The following is a 12,653-nucleotide window of genomic DNA, read 5'->3' on the forward strand; positions in this document are numbered from 1 at the left end:
TATCCGTGAACGAACTTTTAACTTCACGAGATTTCTATAAAACGACCTGAAGAGCGAGTGTTGATACCTAATAAACCAGATCAGGACCCTGGCTGGCCTCAAAATAAACAGGAATCATTAATAAAGAACATAAAATACGACGGCCTTTTCTCTTTTTATCCAGTAACAAAAGCGCCACTGCCATTAATTTGAAGCAACGACTCACGGCTTCATGACCGTTTTGAATAATCATTAGTTTCTCATCCTGAATACTGTTGCATAAAAGACAAGACTGCATTTGATGATTTCTTTACTTCTCGGTGCCTTTGCTAAAATTGTGATACACGTGGCTACTCCAGAAGAAGGCGCTGGTCGCCGAAACGCGCGTAGAGAATTAATTTGTTAATGACACTTTTTTAATATGTCCTTTTACTTAATGTTTGAGAATTAATTTGTTGATGCTACTTTTTTAACCCCTTCGATGCTGATGACGAGCTGAGCTCGTCATCAGCCACAGTGGTCGTGTACGGATGACGAGCTGAGCTCGTCATGTAACGTGGTTTTTCGAAAAAAGCCGCACAGCGCAAAAATAGTCCCCGCACGCATGTGGTTAATATGTTTTTTCACTTAATGTTTTAAATTGTATATTGAATGTTTTTTGTTGATATTTTGCTGATTTCTTAAATTCTTCTTTTTGAAAATATATGAATTGAATTGCATATCTGTCTGTGCCCCCTTTTAATTTGGTAAATAATAAAAAATTGATTTTAGACCTACTTACATCCCTTTTCCTTTGTTTAGTTCATTGAAACAGAACTAGTCTGTAGTTCAAGTGCCTTGGCTGTTACTTTTCACTCCACTTTTCAATATGTGCATGTCTATTTGGCCCGCCATCTTGAGACGGCCAGCCAGACATACGCAATTTGAAACCTCTAACCAGCAAATGCAGGCCTCCATAGCGCTGTGGAAGCACCAAGATGGGCTGCTCCCTCCAATCAGGGTGCTGCTATCATGCTGGTGAGAGCAGCACCCTTATTGGTCAAGGGAGTTTCCTGGTGGTCAGGGTGCTGCACGATTAGGTTTGTTTATATTTGGGCGAGTCTGCCAATTTATTTTGATATTTTTTAGTTTTCTTTGAGTGATCTCGTCCCCTCTTTCTCGTTGATGCCAGCCGCCACTCCAATCATTCCTGGTCTACTCTTCTAGGGATATTCATACATGTCCATTTCTAGACCACTGGTATCTCTGTGGATTTCCAGGTGATTTTTTTCTCTGATCCTAAGAGCTAACTTTGGGAGTTCATTGATTTATCTCAGTTAGTGATCTCTTTGATTTTACCAAACACTTTTTTCTGCCTTTTAGCAGATTACTTATTTTTCCAATTTGCTTGTTTAAAATGTTTTAATAGATCACATTCAGCATTTATTAATGTCTCTGTGATTGTACCTAGAGGTAATTTTGACTCGTTCCTACATTCATTATCAGAGCCATCAAAAGGTTGACAAAATTAACAGACTTTATCTCGGAGTTATTAAGGGTTTCCAATTATTATTTTTTTGCTTCGAGTAACTTCCTCCCAATTTAGAGTCATAATAAGATAGAATACTTTCACATTTATCAATACCCTGTCTAACCACACTGCTGAATCCAGCGTAAATTGACATACTTTATTCTGAGAGGTCGAAGAATATATAAGAAACTTCCAACTGTAAATTGCTGCATTCAATGTGAAGGCAGAATTAGACCTGGTTTTCTCCATCAGGTTTAAAAGAGAGTTGAGTACACCAGGCAGGCGATGAGAATTGGATATTTTCAAAATGGTAAGTGTCGATAAATTAGACCAGTCCTTTTCCTGCTTTGCATTGACTGACACATTGAATCCTTTATTATCTACTAACTGTGGGGCCGAAGTCCCTCAGTGCAAAACTGATAGAGCCTTACAAGTAGGACTGAACTCTGAAAATAATGTCTGGAAGTTTTTATTGGGAAGAGTGAAATTATGAGGAAAAAATACTCCATTGAAATTTTCAGTATGGTTACTAGGACTTTATTAGCAAGGGTGAAACGCGGAGAGAATTAGCTGACTTGTCAACTGCAGAATAGAAGACTTCTACATGAGTGACGGAGGCAGTCCTCGTAGTCTCTTTAATCTGTGCCTATGCTTTCATTTTCCCATTTGCAGTGGTTACTATTTGTTGGTCCTGTGTCTCTGTCACATTAGGAGACCGTTTGAAGTAATTTGATATTGAATATGATCCCTTAGGTTTTTTTTCTCCAAAACAGCTTTAAAGAGCCTATTTCTCAGAGAAAGGATACGTCTCACAACAATAGTGTGCTCGCACAACTTCTTAGCAATCATCACACGTGACTTATCAAAAGTTTGATAGAGTAACAGTGTTGGTGAAACCTATATTGGGCGTAGAATCATCCCAGAAACTTGAACAATGCCCCTAGTAATTTAAGCATTCATGGAGTTTTTTGGAGCATCACCAAGAACTGGACACGCCCTACTCCAGCACGACGATGGGGCCGAGGGTAACCACAAAGCAAAAGAGCCTGGAACTAAGCAAAGGTAGACAGGTGAGTGGATGAGTGAGTGGAAGCAGACGGGAACAAGCTGGAGTGAGCCGAGCATGGCGGATGCAGAGCAGGCTGAGGAAACAGGCATGGTTAGAGGCATCCTTGCCTGTATGTAGAGGAGGAGCAGGACCCGTTTGTCGTTCCTAGCAGAAAAATGTGCCATTGACAGTTGGTCTTCAACATGTATGCCAAGGGACGATGAAGACATAGATAATAAATCATTTACATCCTTGGAGTCAGCGATGAACCTGGTAGTGACATCTGATAACTGGTTCACCTGTGTACACCTAATCAGCAGCGTAGCTAAGATTGCGTGCATCCAGCACTTAAAGATGTAGGCAGTTTTTTGCTCCAGGAGGATGAAAACTCCGTCAAGGGTTGAATGTTCAATAGTAGAGTTGAACTTTCAAAGCAGAGAGATATAAGAAGATACTAAATAGTGGTGGTTGGCGAATGTAGAAAGCGTTGCATTGTAAATACTACCTCAAAGTATAAGCAAAAGCACAGTATATGAAGGCTTGCCATGCTAGACCCTAAAACATTGGACGATCTGCCGAAACCTACTGGAGATATGCCATTTTTTCAAAGATGCAAGAGAACGATGAGATCAACTTGATGGATGATAGATTTATTATAATTTCTTTATTTTTTTAATTCTTTTTATTGGCATTTTTAAATAGTACTTATCAATGCAGTAATTTACCAAATATATCAGTGAGGAAAACATATTTCTTACAGCTTTTGTTCATACATTAGTCAACATCCTTAAAGGGAAATACCATCGCTAGTGGTATTTCATCTAGTGGATATCATCTAGTGAATATCTCCATGGCTCACGTCTGCGGATTTCCTCTTATTTTTACTCAAGAAACAGGAATATAAGATTTGTGTCCACATTACAGTTAATCAAAAAATAGGCTCCTGGTTGCCAACTATACAGCAAAATAACGTTGTCAATTTTCAAATTCAAACAATATAATTGAACCTGAAATAAACAAAATCAGAAAAAATTATGTAGGTGGCCGGGGGCTGCGCATTTGTGAGCTAATAATTTGGATTCTGCTCAGTACGGTGTTATTGTCCTGTGGCAGGTTCCCTAAAATAGTCATATACTTCTGAACTGTGGGCCCATAGACGAGATGGCCTCTCGTCTTATCTGGGGGTAAATATTATTGTTTGGGGTGTGAGTGGTTTCTGATATGTATGTTTCATGAGGTATGCCTAATTAATCAGTTATTAGCCAGGATCCTACGTGGGTTTCACTTGTTCGTGTGTCTAGGGGTCTCTCGCTAGTTTGGGTCCTCCCCCTCTGTTGTTCCCCTTGGTATAGCATCCTGTCCACTCTCTGGTTCATCATTGCTATTGATGGAGTCTTCTTCCCGGTCAATTTCTAGGTAGATTCATACTACGAGGATTTCTGTCCATAGGTCTGCTATAGGTCTAATCTGTACTCCCCTAGCCTCTCAGACTAGTGCCCTTTCTTCAAGCTTTGCCCATTTCATGACGTCTTCACTCCAGTGTTGCAGTCTCAGGCCCCTGGCTGCCTTCCATGTCATAGCTATTCGCCTCTTTGCTAATGCTAGCGCAAGGTCTATAAACCGTATACCTACTTTTCGCAAGGCTGGTCCTTGGAATAATTCCAGAATGCATGCTTCTAGGGTAGAGGCAAGGGGTGTCCAATGACTTCCCTTAGGGCTTTAACAACACTTTCCCAGTAGGGTCTTAAAGTTGGACAGTACCGTACCATATGTGTGAAGGCGGCATCCGGGTGGTCACATCTAGGACATTGTCTAGGTTCACCTCCATATACTACCTAGAGCCTGTGTGGTGTCATGTAAGTCATGTGTACATGGTTGAATTGTTCATGTTTAGTAGAGAAGTGTGGCTCAATGGTTAGAGCGGCAGACCCTGATGCAGTAGTCTGGCCAGGACCAGGGTTCAATTCCTGCCTCGGCGGGTCTTGGGCTCAATTTCCTCGGACCTGATAATTCTCGCCTCGGTGCCTATTCTGATCATGAGCCCCACTCTGCACCTCTGGGCAATAGCTTGCTTAATCTCTACAACGGCCCCAACAACGCTGAGGATGCCTGACTTCACCTTGGGGGTGCCCAGGAGTGGGCTCCTCACAGGGAAAGGCCAGGAAGGGTTCCTCGGCGGTATTCGTACAAGCGCCGAGATGCCTCTGGGTAGTCGTGCGCTATATAAGTGCGTAATTATCATTATATTTTAGTCTTGTGTTTCTAGAGATCTTTCTCGTGGAGACCAAGAGTCTCTTCCACTCATGGTCTATTAATTCTTGTTCCAATATCTTCTCCCATTTTTCGCGCATTGGTCAACAATGGAGAGCGTACCATTGCCGCTAGGGCTTTGTATATCCATGTTATTAGATTTCTGGTCGACCCAAAGGTAACCAATAGCTGTAGGACTTCATGCGTTACAGGTTCCTCTTTGTCCCCCACCCACAATTCTCCGAATGTCTGCACTAGTGCTTTATATGTAAGGAACTTCCCCAGTGGGAGGCCGTATTCTCCCACTAAGTCTTCTAATGGTATCAGGGCGCCCTTTTGATTGCAGCACCCACTGTACGAAGTCCATCCACAGCCTCATCTGTCCTGTAGTGAAGTGTACAGGAGGTTCACTGTGGGGTAGACTAACCAGTGGATGTGCAGGTGCCTATAACATTAATTTATATTTTCTTATGATTATTCATTGCTCTAGCTAACTTTTGTTTCGTGTCCACCAATTAAGTTTGTACTCTTTTATTGTTTTATGCCTATGTATTATGATTTTTCTGTCTAACCTAGAGATGGCTTTAGCTGACTTAGCCTTAAGTTAAAAAAAATCATGATATGAAAATAGACATGTATTAATACATACCTGGGTTTTTGGTCAGCCTTTTTCCTCAATTGGTTTCTTAAAGTGTCATTCACATTTTTCCTCTGCCTACCATAGCATACAGCAAGGGGCAATGGATCAACCAACTTCATGGGTTGGTTGTCTTTTTGCCAAGGCCAGACTGGGAACCGAAACCGGCCCTGGCAAACACCTTGTTGGAAGCACCACTCACCACAGCCCGCTTTTGTTACATGCTATGCTGCAAAACCTGCCCCTCGGTAACAGAATTGTCCCCCAGGTGTCAAAACCCGGCCCCCACCCTGTCTGCCCACTTGAGAAATGCTCAGTCCACTCTACAGCCAGTCCGGCCCCGCTTTTTGCTCTTTCACATGTGCATAACCTCTTGAAAAGGTGTTTACTTTAGTGTCTAGGCTGGTGTGCCTGGGTGCTAAGCCACTGTTTTAGTTTTATAATTTCTATGTTTGCCAAACTTTGTTTGCATATTGCTGTGTCTTCAAAAAATATTTAAAAACAACATTGCATGCTTCTATGGTCAGACTGGTTTCTTTTCCCAGTGCGTGTTAGCCAGCTGTGTCTTTGGCAGACATTTGATGTGTATTTGCAAGAGCATCATTGTTTCCCCTGGGTTCATCTAAAATCGAGGGCCGCCCCTGCTATAATGAATGTAGAAAATGAAGAAGGCCTACTCATGTCAATAAAAGCACAAGCAGAAGGACATGTACAGATATATGTGTTAAAGAAGAAATACAGACCTAAGCTGTCTTTGGTAGCAGAATAAACAAGCATTGAAAATGCAACAGGTCTCACATTTGATTAAGTTAAAGCCATTTGCTTTGCTAATGGTATTGTATAGCAAAGCAAATGGCTTTAACTTAATGAAAGGCGAGACCTATTGCATTTTTTTATGCTTGTTTTACTTTTGTTGCATGGTGAACGGATCCAGTCGCGGGGGGAGTTTTTAGAGCTTGTCCCAGTGTTTTTGCGGTGGGGAGTCCCCAGGGATTTATGTGGGACGAAAAAGCAAGTCGTTTTTAAGGTTCAGCAAAGTGTAGCGTGATGGTATAGTAAGGATTATTTAGGGTTCGAGGAAGAGTAGCATTAATGGGTAGTAACAATTTCTAGGATTTAGGCATGGGCAGCCTTAAGTGGTAGGAAGGGGTTTTTTGGAGTCATGGAAGGGATTTAGGGATGGTTAGCATTAAGGGGTAGTAAGGATGTTTATAGTGTAAGGATGGTTAGTGTTACAAGGTAGTATGTTTTTGTGGTTGAGAGAAGGGTTGCACTTAGGGATAGTATGGGGTTTTTAAGATTTAGGCAAGCACTGAGAATGGTAAGGGGATCTTGGAATCATGGATCAGTAGTGTTAAGGGGCAGTAAGGATTTTTTAGGGTTTAGGGAAGAATATCATTAGGTGCAGGAAGAGGCTTTTAGGGTTAAGAGAAGGGCAGCTTTAAAGGGTAATAAGGGTTTTCAGGGAATGGTAGCATTAAGCGATATTAAGGTGTTTGTATGGTTTAGGGAAGGAATCGTCATATGGGTTGCAGGATTCAGTGAAGGGTAGTTGCAAGGGGCAATACTGTTTTTTTAGGATTTATTGATGTGTAGCATTAAGTGGTAGTAATGGGTTTTTAGAGTTTAGGGAAGGGTCGTTTTAAGGGGATTGAAGGATTAGAGAAGGGTAGCACTAAGGGGCAGTAAGGATTTTTTAGGGTTAGAAGTGAAGCAATGTTGTTACACAACAGCTAGACTTGATAAAGACCTCCGAGAACTTGATTACCGAGAACTCCAGCTCTTGGATGGTAAGCCCTTTTTGTGTGGAAGCACACAACTTGTGCCGAATTCAACAGTGCACCACTTAAAGTCCACTCCACAACACAAAATAGCATTCCACATAAGTACACTCCATAATACATAATCCCACTCCAAATAATACCAGTATATTCAATACCAAAAAATCTCTAGCCACGTAATTCTACTTCACACCATACCACATAAATCCACTTCACAACATGCAATTCCACGCCACACAATTCCACAAATAACTAATCCAACCCACATAATTCCACTACACACCACATACATAGACTTCATAACATAGGTAAAATACATTGCCATTTACAATGCCTAACGCTCTAACAAATGAGAGATCGATTGCATTTACATTGCTTGTATTTGTCAAGCAGACAATGCTTTGAAAAATACAGGCAACTCGTTTCACCGTTACGCTAAAATGTAAGAAATAAACACACACCCTCAAGGTCCTTCTCTGTTTCTGGTTAGGGTTGTACTAACAACCTCATGCCATAGGTTAATATGAAACGAGACAGGGAAGAGACTAGAATGTCTCAGGCCTCATACTGTCAGGAAGGTTCTCAAACAAAAGCTGAAATCACACCCAGGCTTGACAGTTTCCTCTATTAGAGGATGCTCAATAAAACACAGACAGTGGACCCAAATCCTGATATTCAATGCGTCCAGAAGAGCACGTAGCTTAGTTTCCATTAAGAATCTCTGAAATTCCAGTGCACCAAAATACAGGCCATCAGCCCCCTTTAAATATAAAATATCCTAATCCTTATCGAAAGAAATGCACCAGTCAATACGGATATCTTGAGAATTCAAAACAAGCCAAAGAATTAGGGGGCGATTAGGATCTCGGGCGGATCGCCACCGCCCGCATGGTGGTAGTGATCAGCCTGAGATCTGTCCCCGCCCGCCACCCATTTCCCCCGCCATATTACTGTGGTGGGGGGGACCGCAGCGGACGAAAAGACCCTCCGCCGCTTTTCCTCCCGGTCAACAAGTTGACCGGGCGGAAAAGAGTTTAATATGGTGGCAGTTATTATCATGGGTTGCGAAACAAGCCAAAGACTTAGGGGCCCATTAGGATCTCGGGTGGATCGCCACCACCCGCATGGCGGTGGTGATCAGCCTGAGATCTGTCCCCGCCCGCCACCCATTTCCCCCCGCCATATTACTACGGTGGGGTGACCGCAGCAGACGAAAAGACCCTTCGCCGCTTTTACGCCCGGTCAACAAGTTGATCGGGTGGAAAAGAGTTTAATATGGTGGCAGTGTCTGTCAGACACCGCCAGCCATATTATCATGGGTTGCGAAACAAGCCAAAGACTTAGGGGCCCATTAGGATCTCGGGCGGATCGCCACCGCCCACATGGGGGTGGTGATCATTATCATGGGTTGCGAAACATGCCTTTCCGAGCGGCATTGCTGCCACGGAAAGGCATGCGGTAAGTGCTAGCAGGGGCTGTTGCGGGCCCCCAGGGACTCTGGGGGGGTGGGGGGTGCACATGTGGGGTACCTATGGTACCCCCCTGCAGTTCCATGCACAACATGGCAGGCACCGCGCGGTGCCTTCCATGTTGTGCATGGAAGTGCACAACATGCCTGCCTGGCATTGTGGCGGGCGGTGCTGAGTGCACCACCCGCCACAATGAAAGGAATGTAGGATGCGCCCGCCACTGTGGCGGGCGCATCCTAATGGCCCCCACGGGACCCCTGCCCTTATGGCGGGTTATCGCATTTCCCGAAAGGATGGCGGGCGGACAAAGTCCCCCTAATGTTCTCCAGGGCACTGCTAGTCAGCTTTTACTCTCGTAAACAGATCTGCTAACTGACTGCAATTATTGGTGACAACATTGCAATTTCCAGTTTGGTACATAAGTAGTACACCAGTGCTAGCTAAGCTTTACATGCGTTGTGTGTTAGAGGGAAACAAAACACAATGCTGCTTACCCTGTAACTGTTCTTGGTGTTGGGGAACTTTGTAATTTGGTCTCTTCTGTTCCCCTCCTGCGTGTTGGTTTAGTTTGGTAACTTTCACCTTTCAAAAGCCAAAAATATAGGAAAATGCTCATTTGTTGGGGAAACGGAGGGCAGAAGTTAGACTGCAATTTACTGATGTCAGATGATCTTGCAGCATACATGGTTCAAGGAAAGAGGCAGCACAATTTCTGCAGTGTGCACTGCAAGTAGTGTATTATCAATGCACTGTGACTCAACAACACAAAACAAAAGATGCCGAGGAAGAAGCGTCAGTATCGCAGCAGTGAAAATGCAAAACCTATAAGGATCATCAAAATTGACACATGCAAAAAAAGTTTGTAGTTTATTTTATTTTTAAACAGCCCTCCCCACCCCCCTTCTATTTGACAGCAATCTGCAACAGAAACGCCCGTTGTACATTTGAACTAAGTGGTGCCTCTTTAAGAGTGCAGCACAAAAGAACAAAACCATTTAAACTAAGCGCCAGCCTCTCCATCTTCAAACAGGAGTCGAAAGTGAAAGACAACAATTGCTTACACTTTTATTTGCCAAGTCTGAGAGCTGAGTGAGTGCACAGGCGGGAGAGGACTTACTATGAATTACTATCAAAACTTCAATATAACCCCTGCCTTGAGCGGGTTTCTAAAAGGGCAATCACGGTACTGATCAGAGAGCGCCGCTTGAACGTGAATTTTACAAAACATTTTTTATTTCATTGAGTCGTAACGTGTAGAACATCGAAAAACTTTTAATACAAAAATGCATTTTTTCCTTTTTTGCGTGGAGCGTGTTTTTTTTATTTTAGGAATCTTATACAAAATGGGCCTTGTTCAAGTGCAGCAGTGCACTATACAGCAGAAGATTATCCTTTAGTAAAAGCTTCACAGACGCATAAAACAGTATCTTGTCTAGAATAAGATGTGGGCATAATCAGGGCCTGGCTGGTTAACTGACGTTTTGGCATGTTGCCGAGCTGGGGGCTGATTTCGTTGATGGGGACCTGCGTGTGCTGAACGAAATTCGTTGTGCTTTGTATATTTCAAAGCACATGCAGGTCTCCATCAAGGAAATTAGCCCCACCTCAGTGACATCAGCACCCAGCACGGCAGCATGCCAAAACGCCCGGTAGCCAGTCTGGCCCTGGACATAATCTGTGTGAACATAACCGAAACAATATTGGGCAGGGAGCTTATGACTCTTATATTACTGTATACGTTTTAAGGAAGGACAATAAAGGGTTTGGCTAGTATACAGACCCTTTAATGCACTTCTCACCGTCACGCCACGCCGCCCCTCTAGGACCAGGAGCCATGCACCAGCCCGCTGAGCCTGGTAGGACGGACAAAAGGGCACAGAAAATGTAAACAGTTTAGTCGGAGGTGACGAGTGGGCTCTTCTTCTCAAGCCCCCACCACCTCCCCCCGGGGGACACAGGATGAGGGCTGAAATATGCAACTCGGGTCCTTCAATTGTACTCCTGGCGAGACTACAGCGAGTCTGTATGTGAGAGTCAGAGTAACTCCTATACTGCGAGGGGGAAAAAGAACAAGTATTAAGTTTAAATCGGAGCACTGCGCCGCTTCACGGACACTGCGCTCGGTTTATTTATATATTGCTTAACTTTAACACTGAGCGTGGTGTCCTTGAAGCGGGCGCTGCGATCAGTGTTAAAGTTAAGAAATATATAAATAAACTGAGCGCGGTGTCCGTGAAGCGGGGCCGCGCTCAGATTCAAAGTTAAAAAAACAGCAGCTGTGTCTGAGGGGAGGGTCTGCTCGGGGAGATAGAGGGAAGGAGAAAACAAGTAGTGCTCACCCAGTAATTAAAGGGCATTGTCTAACGCGGTTAGTAAACAATCCTATCCCGGTGGGCGGGGCCAAAAGGAGACAAGGTGGCAACGTGTAGGGACTAAGAAACCTCCTTTACTATGAGAAGCCTACATTTAGCCTAAGCTGTGACGCGAGCCATAGGCAAGAGGGGGCAGGGCTTCAAGTCCCCTTCCTCGACCGCATTGATTTCAAGAAGCTCTCGGATGCCGAGAGCAGCGCATGCGCGCTGCTATCGACAGCCGAGACCTAAAAATGAGCACAGATGGCATCTGCCCCTGGGGGAGGAAAGTAAATAGCTGAGGCTAAAGATACATTAGTTTCTGTTCACAACAAAAGGAAAGACACAAGCAGCCACGGCCCGTGGAGGGAGTTTCGGTGGGGCGGAAAGGCGGGGCGGGGGTGCTAAAAATTGGAGTATGGATAATTGAAGGTAAGTAAAAAATGTAATTAATAAAACGAATTTCGTAGCGCTCCCTGCTTCGCAAAATGCGATGCAGGGTGCGCTACAATTTTTTTAAATTTATTAAATTGTTTACTTATCTTCAATTATCCATACTCCATTTTTTAGCACCACCCACCCTGCCCCTCCCCTGCCCCTCCTCTCCGCCCCACCGAAACTCCCTCCACGGGCCGTGGCTGGACACAAGTAGTGTCTAAAACAGGGAAACACAAGGGGTTGACATGCGCCATAGGGGTGGAAATACAAGGGGCATGACAGCGTGAACAGATACTGGTGAAGACGACACAAGAGATAGACCCTGTACTCAGTTGGTTGCTGATCCTATATAACTGAGTAAATGTCTGGGGGTTATACATAGCCCCAGGGGAACAGATCTAATCCCTAATTCAGACATCCTAAAGCTACCTTCGGCTGCATGCCCGTATGTCCTGATTCTAGCAGGTGTCCCCACCCTAAAAAGAGACCAGAAAGAATCTTGGTATAACCTCAGAAATAAAACGGTCGATTGGTTATTCAAGTTTGAAAGATTTAATCCCAAAATAAGGCTGATATTTTAATGGTCCATAGGGTAGGGTGGGTAGGCGAATCCCCAAAGAACATACTAGGGGATTGTATCATTATACATTTTAGGAGCCCTCACATGGCACTGATGTCCGCCCGCAACCATAATGAGCCCCATAGTGTTGCAATAGTCCAACCAGGAGAGTATAGTGGACTGGATAATAACCGGGCATGTCTGCGAATTAAAAAACCCAAGCATGGGTTTGAGCCCTCGTAGAAGTCCAAAACAGACACCCACCACCGGGAGGGAGCAGCAAGAATGGGGAGGGGAGTCGCACATAAGGAAGAGAACAACTATGGGGACAAAGCCAGAAGCATATGGCAATACAGAGCATGGGGGAGGAGAGAAGCACACAGGTGGAAGGCATTAACGTAGATTCAGGGTGGAGAGAAGCACACAAAGTAAGCAACTGTAAAACACATGCACTCACATGGAGTGCTTAAGCAAAAAGAAAACATATTTCCCTAAACGAGCAGCGGAAAGACACAAGTAAAGGAGCAGCACTTAAGGGAAGGTACAAACGCAAGATAGAGAATCAAGTCATCAAACAAGAAGCAAACAAATGAGAGTGACAATAAAGCGAACCAATGGGCGAGCTTTAAGC

General features: G+C 44.0%; 1 protein-coding gene across 2 annotated transcripts in view; it reads left to right on the forward strand.

Moving 5' to 3' along the window:
- PLAC9 (placenta associated 9) overlaps nucleotides 1-12,653 on the forward strand; it is a 170,965-nt gene that overhangs the window by 15,777 nt on the left and 142,535 nt on the right. The gene's annotated exons all lie outside the window — the stretch shown is intronic.

The sequence above is a fragment of the Lissotriton vulgaris genome, chromosome 5, assembly GCF_964263255.1.
Source record: "Lissotriton vulgaris chromosome 5, aLisVul1.2, whole genome shotgun sequence".
Classification (NCBI taxonomy): domain Eukaryota; kingdom Metazoa; phylum Chordata; class Amphibia; order Caudata; family Salamandridae; genus Lissotriton; species Lissotriton vulgaris.